The sequence below is a fragment of the Sapajus apella genome, unplaced genomic scaffold (assembly GCF_009761245.1).
Source record: "Sapajus apella isolate SASKATOON/1434 unplaced genomic scaffold, GSC_monkey_1.0 scaffold3, whole genome shotgun sequence".
Taxonomy (NCBI): domain Eukaryota; kingdom Metazoa; phylum Chordata; class Mammalia; order Primates; family Cebidae; genus Sapajus; species Sapajus apella.
In genome coordinates this window covers 29471407-29483242 of record NW_022436943.1, presented here as the reverse complement: position 1 = coordinate 29483242, position 11836 = coordinate 29471407, and the positions used below count along the sequence as shown (strand labels likewise).

The 11836-nt window shown below is 34.0% G+C and overlaps 1 long non-coding RNA gene across 1 annotated transcript; it reads left to right on the top strand.

Annotated features, from left to right (window-relative positions):
- The first annotated feature begins 5885 nt into the window (after positions 1 to 5885).
- LOC116532435 lies at positions 5886 to 11827 on the top strand. The gene is made up of 2 exons (XR_004260867.1): positions 5886 to 5927; positions 10925 to 11827. It is a non-coding gene; the product is annotated as an uncharacterized LOC116532435 (long non-coding RNA).
- Positions 11828 to 11836: the final 9 nt, after the last annotated feature.

The following is an 11836-nucleotide window of genomic DNA, read 5'->3' as shown; positions in this document are numbered from 1 at the left end:
GAACAAGAAGGAATTGGTGAACCTCATGCAACAGACAATGTAAAGTCAACCAATGAGAGAAAATGAATGCATTTCCATTTGTCTCCTGTTTTCCATCAAAGAGAATGATTTTTAAACTGGGAAAGGTAAAACAAACGTGGTTGAAGGAACTGAAACCTAAGATAGGTAAACAGCCAAGTGCTGAGATGCTATAAAAAGGAGTTCCAGTTTCTTCCCAGAAAGATTTGTTCTCACAGCACTACAGGAAGTTTCAGCTGAGGGCATGGAACAGCACAAGTAACCTCTGTGCAACCCCCAATGGAAGGGGCATGAGGAAGCTCAAAACACTTAAATGTTGTTAAAAAAAAAATTAAAGGGATAAAATTAGACAGTGGGAAGCTCGATTTTAACACATTTAAAAATTGTAGGATTTATTATTAAATTGGTTTTAAAAACATTTAGAGACTGGTGTGGTGTCTCATGCCTGTAATCCTGCTACTTTGGGAGGCTGAGGCACTTTTAGCAGAGGATGCTTAAGTGGAGGAGTTCCAGATCAGCCTGGGCAACAGAGTGAGATCCTGTCTCTATAAAACAAACAAACAAACAAACAAACAAAATAGCTAGATGTGGTGGCACATGCCTACAGTCTTAGCTACTCAAGAGGTTGAGGCAAGAGGATTGCTGTAGCCCAGGAGGTTGAGTTTATAGTGAGCTGTGATTTTGCCACTGCACAACATCCCGGATGACAGAGCGAGACCCTGTCTCAAAATAAATAGATTAAATATAATAAAACATTGAGAAAAGAAAGCAATGATCATTAAGAGTCAACAGAGGTTCACTAATGGAATTTCTATTAGCACATAAATATTGCAGAAAAAGGATAACAGTGTATTTCACTTCTTCCACTTTCTGCGTGACTGTGTACACAAATCCAACAGACCCAGTTGTAGTAGACAGCCACATAATGTGATAACTTTGAAAAAACTTGTATATGGGAATGGAAGATGATGATTCAAAGAAAAGATTCTGGAGCTAGACTGTCTGCTTTTGCCATATACTGTCTGATTTTGGGCAAATCGCCTAAGTTCTCTGTACCTTTTAATATAAAAAAGAAAATAATAATAGGATTTACATCATGGGTTTGTTGGGAAGATTAGATGAATCTTCCAATAAAGAACTTAGAATAATGTCTGGCACAAAGTTAGGAGAATAAATGTTAACATGTCTCAAATTAGGACAAAGTGGAGAAACAAACTTTAGGAAATGACAAAGATGTATACAGATGTTCCCCAATTTATTATGTGGTTCTAATAAATTCATCATAAATCAAAAATATCCTAAATCAACTTACAGTGGGTTTATCTGAACCATCGTAAGTCTAGGAGCATGCTGAATGTGTATTGCTCTCATACCATTTTAAAGTTGAAAAATCATAAGTTAAACCATCTTTATTTTTATGGATTGAATGAACAGAAAGAAATACATAGTACTGATTAATGAATTACTATCAACACCATTTATTCATTTATTTAAATAAATGTTAACTCAGTTCCTTGTATGTACCAAGCCCTGAAGTGGGCACTAGGGACACAGAGATGGAAAAATAAAAGAACTTAGTGTCATGACAAAGAGGTCCTGCTCCTTTCAATGTTTTAATCACCGACTTATATGCAATGTATGGCACACTTTGAGTACTCCAGATAGAACAAAGCTAGAAGGAAATATAAATATGTGAGAGGGTAAGTCAAAAGAGAAAAATATTTTGATAAATGGAACAAATTACCTAAATTAAAATGATACACTTCAAGAGATTAAGCTAAATACTATTTATGTTTACAAATATAATTTTATTTTAGAATAATTTATACTTATATTGACAGATCATAAATTGAAAAAGCAAAAATAAAAAATGAAATCTCATCTTTAATCCTACCTTAACCTTACAGTCTTTATAGCATATGTATAGAGCTGAATATCTTCATAATACATACACATATGTATACATGCTTCATGTACAATTAACACACATACATATGAATATATATTTAAATGAAATTGAATTACAGGCCGAGTGTGGTGGCTCACGCCTGTAATCCCAGCACTTTGGGAAGCAGAGGTGGGCAGATCACGAGGTCAAGAGATCGAGACCATCCTGGTCAACATGGTGAATTCCCGTCTCTACTAAAAAGACAAAAAAATTAGCCAGGCGTGGTGGCACATGCCTGTGGTCCCAGCTACTCTGGATGCTGAGGCGGAAGGATCACTTGAACCCAGGAGGCGGAGATTGCAGTGAGCCGAGATTGGGCCACTGCACTCCAGCCTGGTGACAGAGCAAGACTCTGTCTCAAAAAAAAAAAAGAAAAGAAAAGAAATTGAATTACAATGTTAATCTAGTTTGTAACATGCTTATTTAATCTAAAAATGAGTATAGGTTCATGTCACTAAATATCCATCAACATAGCATTTAGTACTACCTACCATAAATTCAATTATACTCACAAACAGCATTAGGTATGACCAAGACTGACTTCTGCATAACACATCTATTTCCTTTTCTTCCTGGGCACACAGCTAGACTACATTTCCTTGCAGCTAGGTGCAGCTCTGTGACTAAGTTATAGCTGGTGGAAAATGAATGAAACAGATGGGGGTGTCCTATGTGTGATTTTCCATGCTCTTTCCTCTTTTACCTTGGAGTAATTTTGAAAATCACAAGTTAAAAATGAGAAGACTACAAGACTGAAAGATCCTGAGACCTGAGACATCAGTTAGAGAATTTTACATGAATAAAAAATAAAATTCTTTCATCTTCCCATCATTGTATATTTTTTTGGTTGTTTCAAACAGCAACTAGTGTTACTTTAAGTAATAAAGAATTACTGTACCACCACTTAACTTTTCATATTGAAAAATTAGGCCTTATACCTTTTAAAATGTTACCAACTTGTAACAGCTGTTAAATTGTTTATTGCATTTGAATTCTTTGCATTAGAAAAGATGAACTAGGGATGGGTGGCATGTCATAACTGGCTAACAGTTTCAACATGACAAAAGATCCAAGGGATTTAGTTAATTAATGGTGAAACATAAACCAAAAACTTGATAAACATGCAAGTGGCATGGTTTACTGGTGCTTAGGACGAGGGACAAAACAGGCTCATGGAGGTGTTCAGTGGTCAGACCAGACCTGGACTTCAGATCCCGACAGCCCCCTTCAGAACTGAGATGAGTGAACCACAGCTCTCAGTGAAAAGGACTGGGAATTTCTTCTGGAATATAGATACCAAAAAGAGATGGGGGTGGCATGACAATAACATGAATGAGAATGACACAAATAGGCACTTTCCTTGGGGTTGGTATACTAATAATTACCCCAACATGAAAACCAGCTATGTTACTTTTATTTGGGGCATTATGATTTAAAACTGAAAAAAAAAAAAAAAAAAACCCAGAAAGCACAGCTTATTGAATGGATTTATATCACCCTCTAAATGTCTTCAGTTTGCATGGGTCCCTCTATCCAATACATCACAACACACACAAAAAAATGCATGCACACACACACGTGCACACACACACAATCACACCTATTATCATTTATTGGAAGAAGTTGATGTTTTAAGGGCAAAGGCTAATAACAAAAGCTAATTTTATTAAGTGCTTCGTGTGTTCCTGGCCCCATTCTCATTGCTTTATATGTATGAAATGATTCACAGCAATTCTCCACAATTCTTTAAGGTACAGTTTATTATCATCTCTATCGCATAGATGAGAAAACAAGCCCAAAGAGAGGTAAGTGATCTGCCTGGCATCACACAGCTAGTGGGTGGCACAGCTGGGATTTAAATCAAGCAGTCTGGCACAAGAGACCATGTAGTTAAATCACAACTTTAAGACTGAGAATTGAAAGCACAGAAGTAAACTAACAAAAGAAATAACATATTTTCAGGGAAAAAAGTGGGGGCAATTGCTAAGGAGATCTCAAAATTTTGCAAAGTGAATTTTCATATTAAGCATTTCAATAGGTATATTGACTTACTTGTAGGAATAAATTTTTTTAAATAAAACATGTATATTTACTTATCTTTAGTTAGAGCAATATGCTATAAGTCTAGAAGCTAGAAATATTTTCCTACTACTTGGACTTATTTTTTCGACTATGCAACAAATAAATGCATTGTAATAACAAGATTACTTTCTGTAAAATGGGGTTATGTGTGTTTACTTTCCTCATTTAATATTAGAACTTTATATAGTTTTATTTTCAGTTTTCAAATTAAATCTATAAAATTAGTCTGTCACTTAAGTAAAATAAAAATCTGTGTCCATACATTCCTTATCTGCTGTGACATCTTTCATCCAATTATCTATCTTAGAAGCATTGCCTTGGAGTTGCAGTGCAGAATGACCTTTGAATCCTGACACTAGTACTGACAGTCTGACAGTGCCCTGCTGTTGGCCTTTAATCTCTACTCCTTCCCATATCCAAAGTGAAAATAATTTCTTCAAAGCTCTTGCTCCCTTTCAATTTTTCCTAGGTATCAACTTATATATATTCTATTGTTTCCTTTACCCAAAGTTCTAACATTGGTTTAAGGTTCTAGCTAAGAATCACATTCCCCTAGTCTTTTTCCCTCTGTACATCTTACTTATTCTCCTGTGTATCCATGCCATGGCTCTTTCTTCTTTACAAAAATTCAAATTAAAATGTACCTTTCTGGAAAGTCTTTCTGGAAAGATTTACTTTTATAATTCCTGATAGCCATTGTATTAGTCTGTTCTCATGCTGCTAACAAAGACATACCCAAGACTGGGTAATTTATAAAGGAAAGAGGTTTAATGGACTCACAGTTCATCATGGCTGTAGAGGCTTCACAATCATGGTGGAAGGCAAAGGAGAAGCAAAGTCATGTCTTATAAGGCAGCAGCCTAGAGGGCTTTTGCAGGGAAATTCCCATTTATAAAACCGTCAGATTTCATGAGACTTATTCACTAACAAGAAAACAGTATGTGGGGAAACTGCCCCCATGATTTAATTATCTCTACTTGGCCCCGCCCCTTGACACATTATTGCAATTCAAGGTGAGATTTGGGTGGGGACACAGCCATATACTATCAGCCATGACCCTGTCTTGTTACCTCAACATGGATTACATATTTTTGTTTGTATTGATCAAGTTTTATTGTCACAATGTCATTGTGATGATAATTGTGGATGGACCAAGGAGACTCAAATGTTGGTGAGTGGTCCACCTCTTTCAAGTAAGACTCAATAAAACCCAAAGACAAATATAGAGTGAGGTGGAAGTGGGATGCAAATTCCACAACATTTCAGAGCAACACATATCATTGAAGTTGGAATTAATTTGTGTTCTCATGGGACTTGGAAATTATCATATTCTCCCTTATGGTGTAATTGGATTATAAAAAATTATTTATCTGCACATAGATTTCCACAAGGTAGTTGCTCATTAGTTATTAATATTTTAATTGTTTTATTATCAACATTTAAAATAAACAATCTATCATGTTGTAGTTACATATTTTTAAGAAAATAGTGGTTTCTGATGCAGATTCTAATACCAAGAATTTTCTATGAAAGTAACCAATTTTTTAAATAATCTGGACCAATAAGTGCTTAATAATAATATGTGATATAATCAATTATAAAAATAATAATACAAACCAAGAACTAGAGGAATCTTAATTGATCATTTCCTTAATAAGCCGGTCATGGCATGTGAATCAATTATTTACAAATAAAAGCATGCATTTGTTGTCTTTTGCAGCAACATGGATGGAAACAGATAAAGAAACTAACAGGAACAGAAAACCAAATGCTGCATGTTCTCACTTTTAAGTGGGAGCTAAACATTAGGTACATGTGGACACAAAGAAGAAAATGACAGACCCTGAAGATCTACTTGATGGTGCAGAGTGGGAGGAGGGTGGGCAATGAAAAACTACCTGTCCTGTACTATGCTTATTATGTGGGTGATGAAATAATCTGTACACCAAACCCCTGTGACATGAAAATTACCCATATAACAAACCTGCACATGTATCTCTGAACCCATAATAAAAATTAAAACAACGACAATAACAACAACAACAAAAAGATGCATTTGAAATTAGATCCAGAAAATGTGGTATATATACACAAATACTATTCAGCCTTAAAAAACCAAGGAGATCCTGTCATTTGTGACAATATGGATAAACCTTGAGGACTTTATGTTAAGTGAAATAAGCCAGGCACTGAAAATAAGTATCACGTGATCTCACTTATAAGTGGAATCTAAAAAAACTTGATCTCATAGAAGTAGAGAATAGAATGGTGGCTACCTATGTCTGGGGGTAGAAGCCTTGGGATTAGGAGAGATTGGGCAAAGGTTACAAAATTTCAGTTAAACAGGAGGAGTAAGTTCAAGAGATCTATTGAACATCCTGGTGACTACAGTTAATGACAACATACTATGTATTTAAAAATTGTTAAGAGAGTAGATCTTAAGAGTTTTCACCACAAAAAATAAACATTTGAAGTGATGTATATGTTAATTAGCTTGATGTGGCCATTCCACAGTGTATGCCTATTTCAAAACATCCTGTTATACATCATAAAGTACAGTTTTAATTTTTCCTGAAATATTTTTAAAAACAAAAACCATACATTTAGCTTTGCTTTTATTTTTAAACAGGATAACTATTTATTTAAATATATACTTTTCTAAAATATAAATCAGCATTTTAGAAAATAAAAATGATTTAACTTATATTTTACTTCTTAGAGTGACACATCTTTTTAAACACTATATTTTTTCTTAATAAATCCTTGTCCTATCTTTCAAAATTATATTCATAAAATATATATGATTCAAATTATTAACTATTTACCTGTGCTCCAAAAATCACAATTTTTATCACTAATTCCAGCCTGCTGCTATGGAGGTTACAAATTAAGAACCAGAACCTCTGATGACTGGAAGTCATTTTATATGAAAGCAGCAGTGTCAACAAATTATTGTTTCTTTTCTAATTTTTAATCTTTTATAAGATTTGCAATAAATATGAAGAGATTATTTCAGAAGATTATACTGGTTATTTAAGTACCTGAAAAAAACCAAAAAAAATTCATTTCTTCTCAATGTTTGAATAGAAATACCTAATATACGTAAGATAGAAAACACGCAGACACACAAAATATTCTTTTCAGCCCCCTCTCTTCTTCCAGTAGTAGGTCTCTTATAAAATAATGATCAAATGTCAACACATAAGGATACTAACTTCATGACAGTGCTTCAGGAAATATAGTATCATAACTCCTTGATATAGGTATTATTTTTGAAATTATAAAAATGAGGAAATCAAGGCCCATTATTAATGTCATAAAGATGATATATGATTAGTTACAATAAGAAACAATAGCTGCTTTTTTCTTGTTTCTTTAACAGAGAAAAGAAAACGCCTGAACTTCTTTTGGTTAATCAAGACTGCAGTTATTACGTAAAAGGCTGTGGAAGATTTTCTAGGGAGATTTTGAAGATAGGGGAACATTACTTGGTTTGTCATTCTCCAGTCCAGGTATGTGGGATGGCCTTTCTGTTCCAGTGCCTCCTTTTTAAAGCACAACTTGATGTTCCCTGAGAGACTCTAGTTCAGCTATTTTAAAATATAGATGGCTATGCTGTACGTGTAAAATTTGGGGTACCTGACATCAATCAAAGACGTGGTTAAGCTGTTTATACTTGAGAATTACCAATCTGGAAAATGACTTCAAGTATCTTCAAAGAAATGAACTCCAGATTCATATGAAAGAATAATTGAATACTAATAGAATGTATCTTGTTAGGGTTAACCAAAATGTGGGCATTTTACAGCAAACTGTTGCCCAGGAAACACCACTTAACACATTTAGGTAAGTAACAAAATTACAATCCGTCTTTGGTGCCCAGAGCAGTATTAAGGATAAATAGAAGATTCTCAATGGCTACTTTAGATTGATGAATGTCAATACTGTATTCAGTGACTCAAGGTGAGAGCTTTGGAGAAGCTCGTGTGAGGAACAATATATTGGAGAGTTTGGCATAAAATATGAACAATTAAAAGCTCTTTGAACCTTTTTTCCTTATCAAAAGAACCCCCCGACCTGAGAGGAATCAACAGAAAGGAGAAAAGTGTTCAAGTATGTTTTCTCCAGGTCTGACAATGTTTAAGGCTCTTGGAGTTACAGCAAGAAAAGGCAATGGATCAAGAATCATTAAATATTTCATTTTTGAAGAGGTACATGATATCTCTACATCTGTGAGAAAGAAGTAATTGATAATGTCTGACTCTTTGATTACAAGTGTAGGAGAGGTTTAAGTTTTAGGATATGGTGGCAACTGAGGAGAAAAATGCCAACTTAGAGGTGGTAAATAGTTTAATTCCATCCAATTACAAAGAAAAGAGGAAGGAGAAGGGGGGTGATGAAGGAATCCATCCATCATGCACAATACAAATAAAGGCCTGTCACTCATTTTCCTAATGTTGAAAAAAGAATTATTTAGTAATTTTTGACACCAAGGAAACCATTTGTAATAGTCTTTCTCACTTTTCAATTGATCCTTAAATTTTAAAGAAAGAAAAAGCCTCATTCAATTGTTTCTATTATGTCAGTTCATCATTTATGAATCCATGTCAGTGTCTTAGTTTTTTCAGTGAAATAGCTAATTCATATCGTATTTGTAGTCACCACTTCATAGTGAATCACTGCTGTTTGATTTAGCCTGTCATCTGACACAGAACATCTCAAAACCATTTGCATCACTCTTCTTGCTCTGATCTGCACATATGGTAATAATTAGGAATGCGATACCTTATATTTATTTAAAATACTCAGTGAATTTGGAATATAGTCGGGAAAACAGCGTAACTCATGTTTCACAAGAAACAATTGTGTTAAACTATATGAACTAAGTTACAATTATTAATTATATATAGATAAAACACCAATGATTTCAGAGCATAGATATAAAATATAATTTTTATGAAAACAAATTTACAATTGATATATTTATAACTATCTTGTATAGAATGTTCAAAATACAAACTAAATGCATACTGTAGCATATTGCGTTTTATATCAAAATTTTTCTTTTCACAACAGAATACCCAGGAGACATTTCCTTTCCCTAAATATAACTGCAATTTTCAAGTCCTTTTAATTCACACCTTTAAATGAAAGGGTTGAGTATACAAGGTCAGTGAAATTGTTATTTATGGTTGAAATGTTTTTGCTACATCTATTTTAAGAAGGGTCATTTTTCATTTCATTTTTAAAATTGGTTTAAACTGTTTTGCTGACTATACAAAATTACTCAATGTGCAAGTAGCAGTTTCCTCCATTTACAAGCCTAGATAGCCTAGGAATTATTAAAGATTTTATAATTAAGATGATTACATTAAGATTACATAATTTGATTGTTCTTATATTTATGGTAATCGTCACTTTCTTAATTATTTTACTATTACTATAAAAATATTTTCCTCTTAAATGTGTTTCTTACATCTTTATTTGTTTTGGTTTATTTCTGAGGAAAAAATACAATGTCAATATTTAAATTGCTCACTAATAGACAGACTTTTGCATGTCAATGCCAATATCTTATGTTGAAATGACCTGTAGTTATGTAGATCCTTGTTTTGTAACTGAAACAAATATCTCCAAAGAATATCACTGCTTACAGATTCATTTTCCCTAGGAAATGTACCACCCAACTTAGTTGGTATTTTTAAAATTATTATTATTTTCCCATTGAAGTTCTGCTGAATTCAAAATTAATAAAAACTACTTATTTGTGAATATTTTTATATATTCAAATGCATATTTTCAATTCTGGTCAATATTAGCCACTCTATTCTCTAAGCTAAGAAAGCACATCAGCCTTGTCATGCAGACCAGCATAAACTGCAGATTTGTGAGCATCTGACTGCGGGAAGAACGAATTGCTGAAGCTAAACTAGACTATTAGGAAGACTTTCAGCGCTAGCCAGTGTTCTATTCCAGGAGTTAGGGAATTAACATACAATATATTTCAAAATTTAAAAAAAGACATTAAAAACTAAGCAAGATTTATTAATTCTATTGGGAAATTACAAGAATTCTGGAAGTGAAAATTCCTGTATTTGTGATTTTTTGAACTGCACACTTTGTGAAATGACTCCCACTACTGACCTTTTTCTAAGTCAAAGGGGATTTCAACGTGTAACTATTTACAAGTTAAAATGAGAAGGAAACACGTCTCTAAAAAACAAGAGTTTATCATAAGATTGAGGAAAATAGTCAAAACAATGACTACTGAGAAATTATTATGATTATTATATTGTTATTATTTTTGCCCAAGGTCTCTAGGCATTTGAAGAAGAAAGATTAAACAAAAACAAACATTTCATTTGTAGGTAGGCTCAAAAAATAACTGACTAACCTTGACCTCCATCAGCACACAAAATCCTACATAGCCAATGACAGACTTCATTGTTTAAAGACTACTTGGGAATGATTAAGAAAAAGATGATGTAATCTAATATGTGATAAAGAGAGATATAATATTCTCTACTGGAAGGCATTCCTATCATGTCATATCAAAGTCTAGCAAAACGTTGAAAGTTAGAAATGTTATCAAGCATTAGCAGGCATTTAAGAACGTCTCTTGAATATTTCTAACATAAAAAAGTATTTCATGTGATGTAAATGAATGGTAATTTTCTGACTTTAAAAGAGAGCTGTGCCAGTACATTTCAGCGTTCTGGACCCAATTCTGCAAACATGGAGACGCTTTCAATTTGCTCTGCCTGCCTTCCCGCCTTAGATGGCTGCGATTGCAGCGAAATTAATCCATTTAAAAATCTGCGGCTTAAACTTAAGGATTTTCAGTTTTTTTCCCCCTTCTCTCTTTTTTTTTCTTAGAATATCAATAAGTTCCAATTGAAGAGCGGATTCTTTTGCAATTCAGGCATGTGCCGGCGATAACGGGCGAGTTGGCATGAAGAGAGGCAGAGATGGATTAATTATGCAGAGAACATGGAAATTCTGCTTATCATCGGCTAGCAAAGGAGCCCGGCTCACATAATCAGCAAACGAAGGGAGAGGAAAAAATAACAATGCAATGGCACCTTCCAGCCCATCATCAGGATTTTTTCTACCCCCTTGTAATTAAAAAATAACATACACTTATAGCCCTATCTCCTGTGCAGGCAAGGAGTGGATGTCCACAAAATAATTGCACTGGGATATTAGAGCTGGCGACACGGGCTGTCCATTCCGGCTTGCTCTCCTGCTCACCCTCTTTCTCTTTTGGCCTCTCAAGGTACTTTGCTTCTGAAACCAGTCCAAATCAGAGGGATGTCTCAGGTGACATTCTAGCTCGGTTTCCAAAAATCCCAAATTGGTACCTTATCATGATCCAAGCAAACATACATACATATATGATAAATATTTGGAGGGCTGACTCTAGGGGAAGCTTTGGAACTGATCACCTGTGGACTATCTGGTCAGTTTCATTTTTGATGAAACATGTCCAAATAGCCTTCATTTTGCAAAGTGACTGGATTAAAATGGTGGCTGTGCAATGACTGTGCTATCTTCTCAAATCATTTAACTTATTTACAACTTTTTGTTTCTATTAACTTTGCCAACTCATTTTATAAATGTAAGTTAATGATTGCAATGTTTGTTCCTCAAAATCAGAATTAACAGTTCTCTATTGTCATTGTAAAATCTGACAGCTCAATGCTTTGTATTTCTCTAAATGCCAGAAGACTACAATAAACCTAGTTTATTGCTTTGAATAAAATAAAATTTAATCTTACATTTGTATCC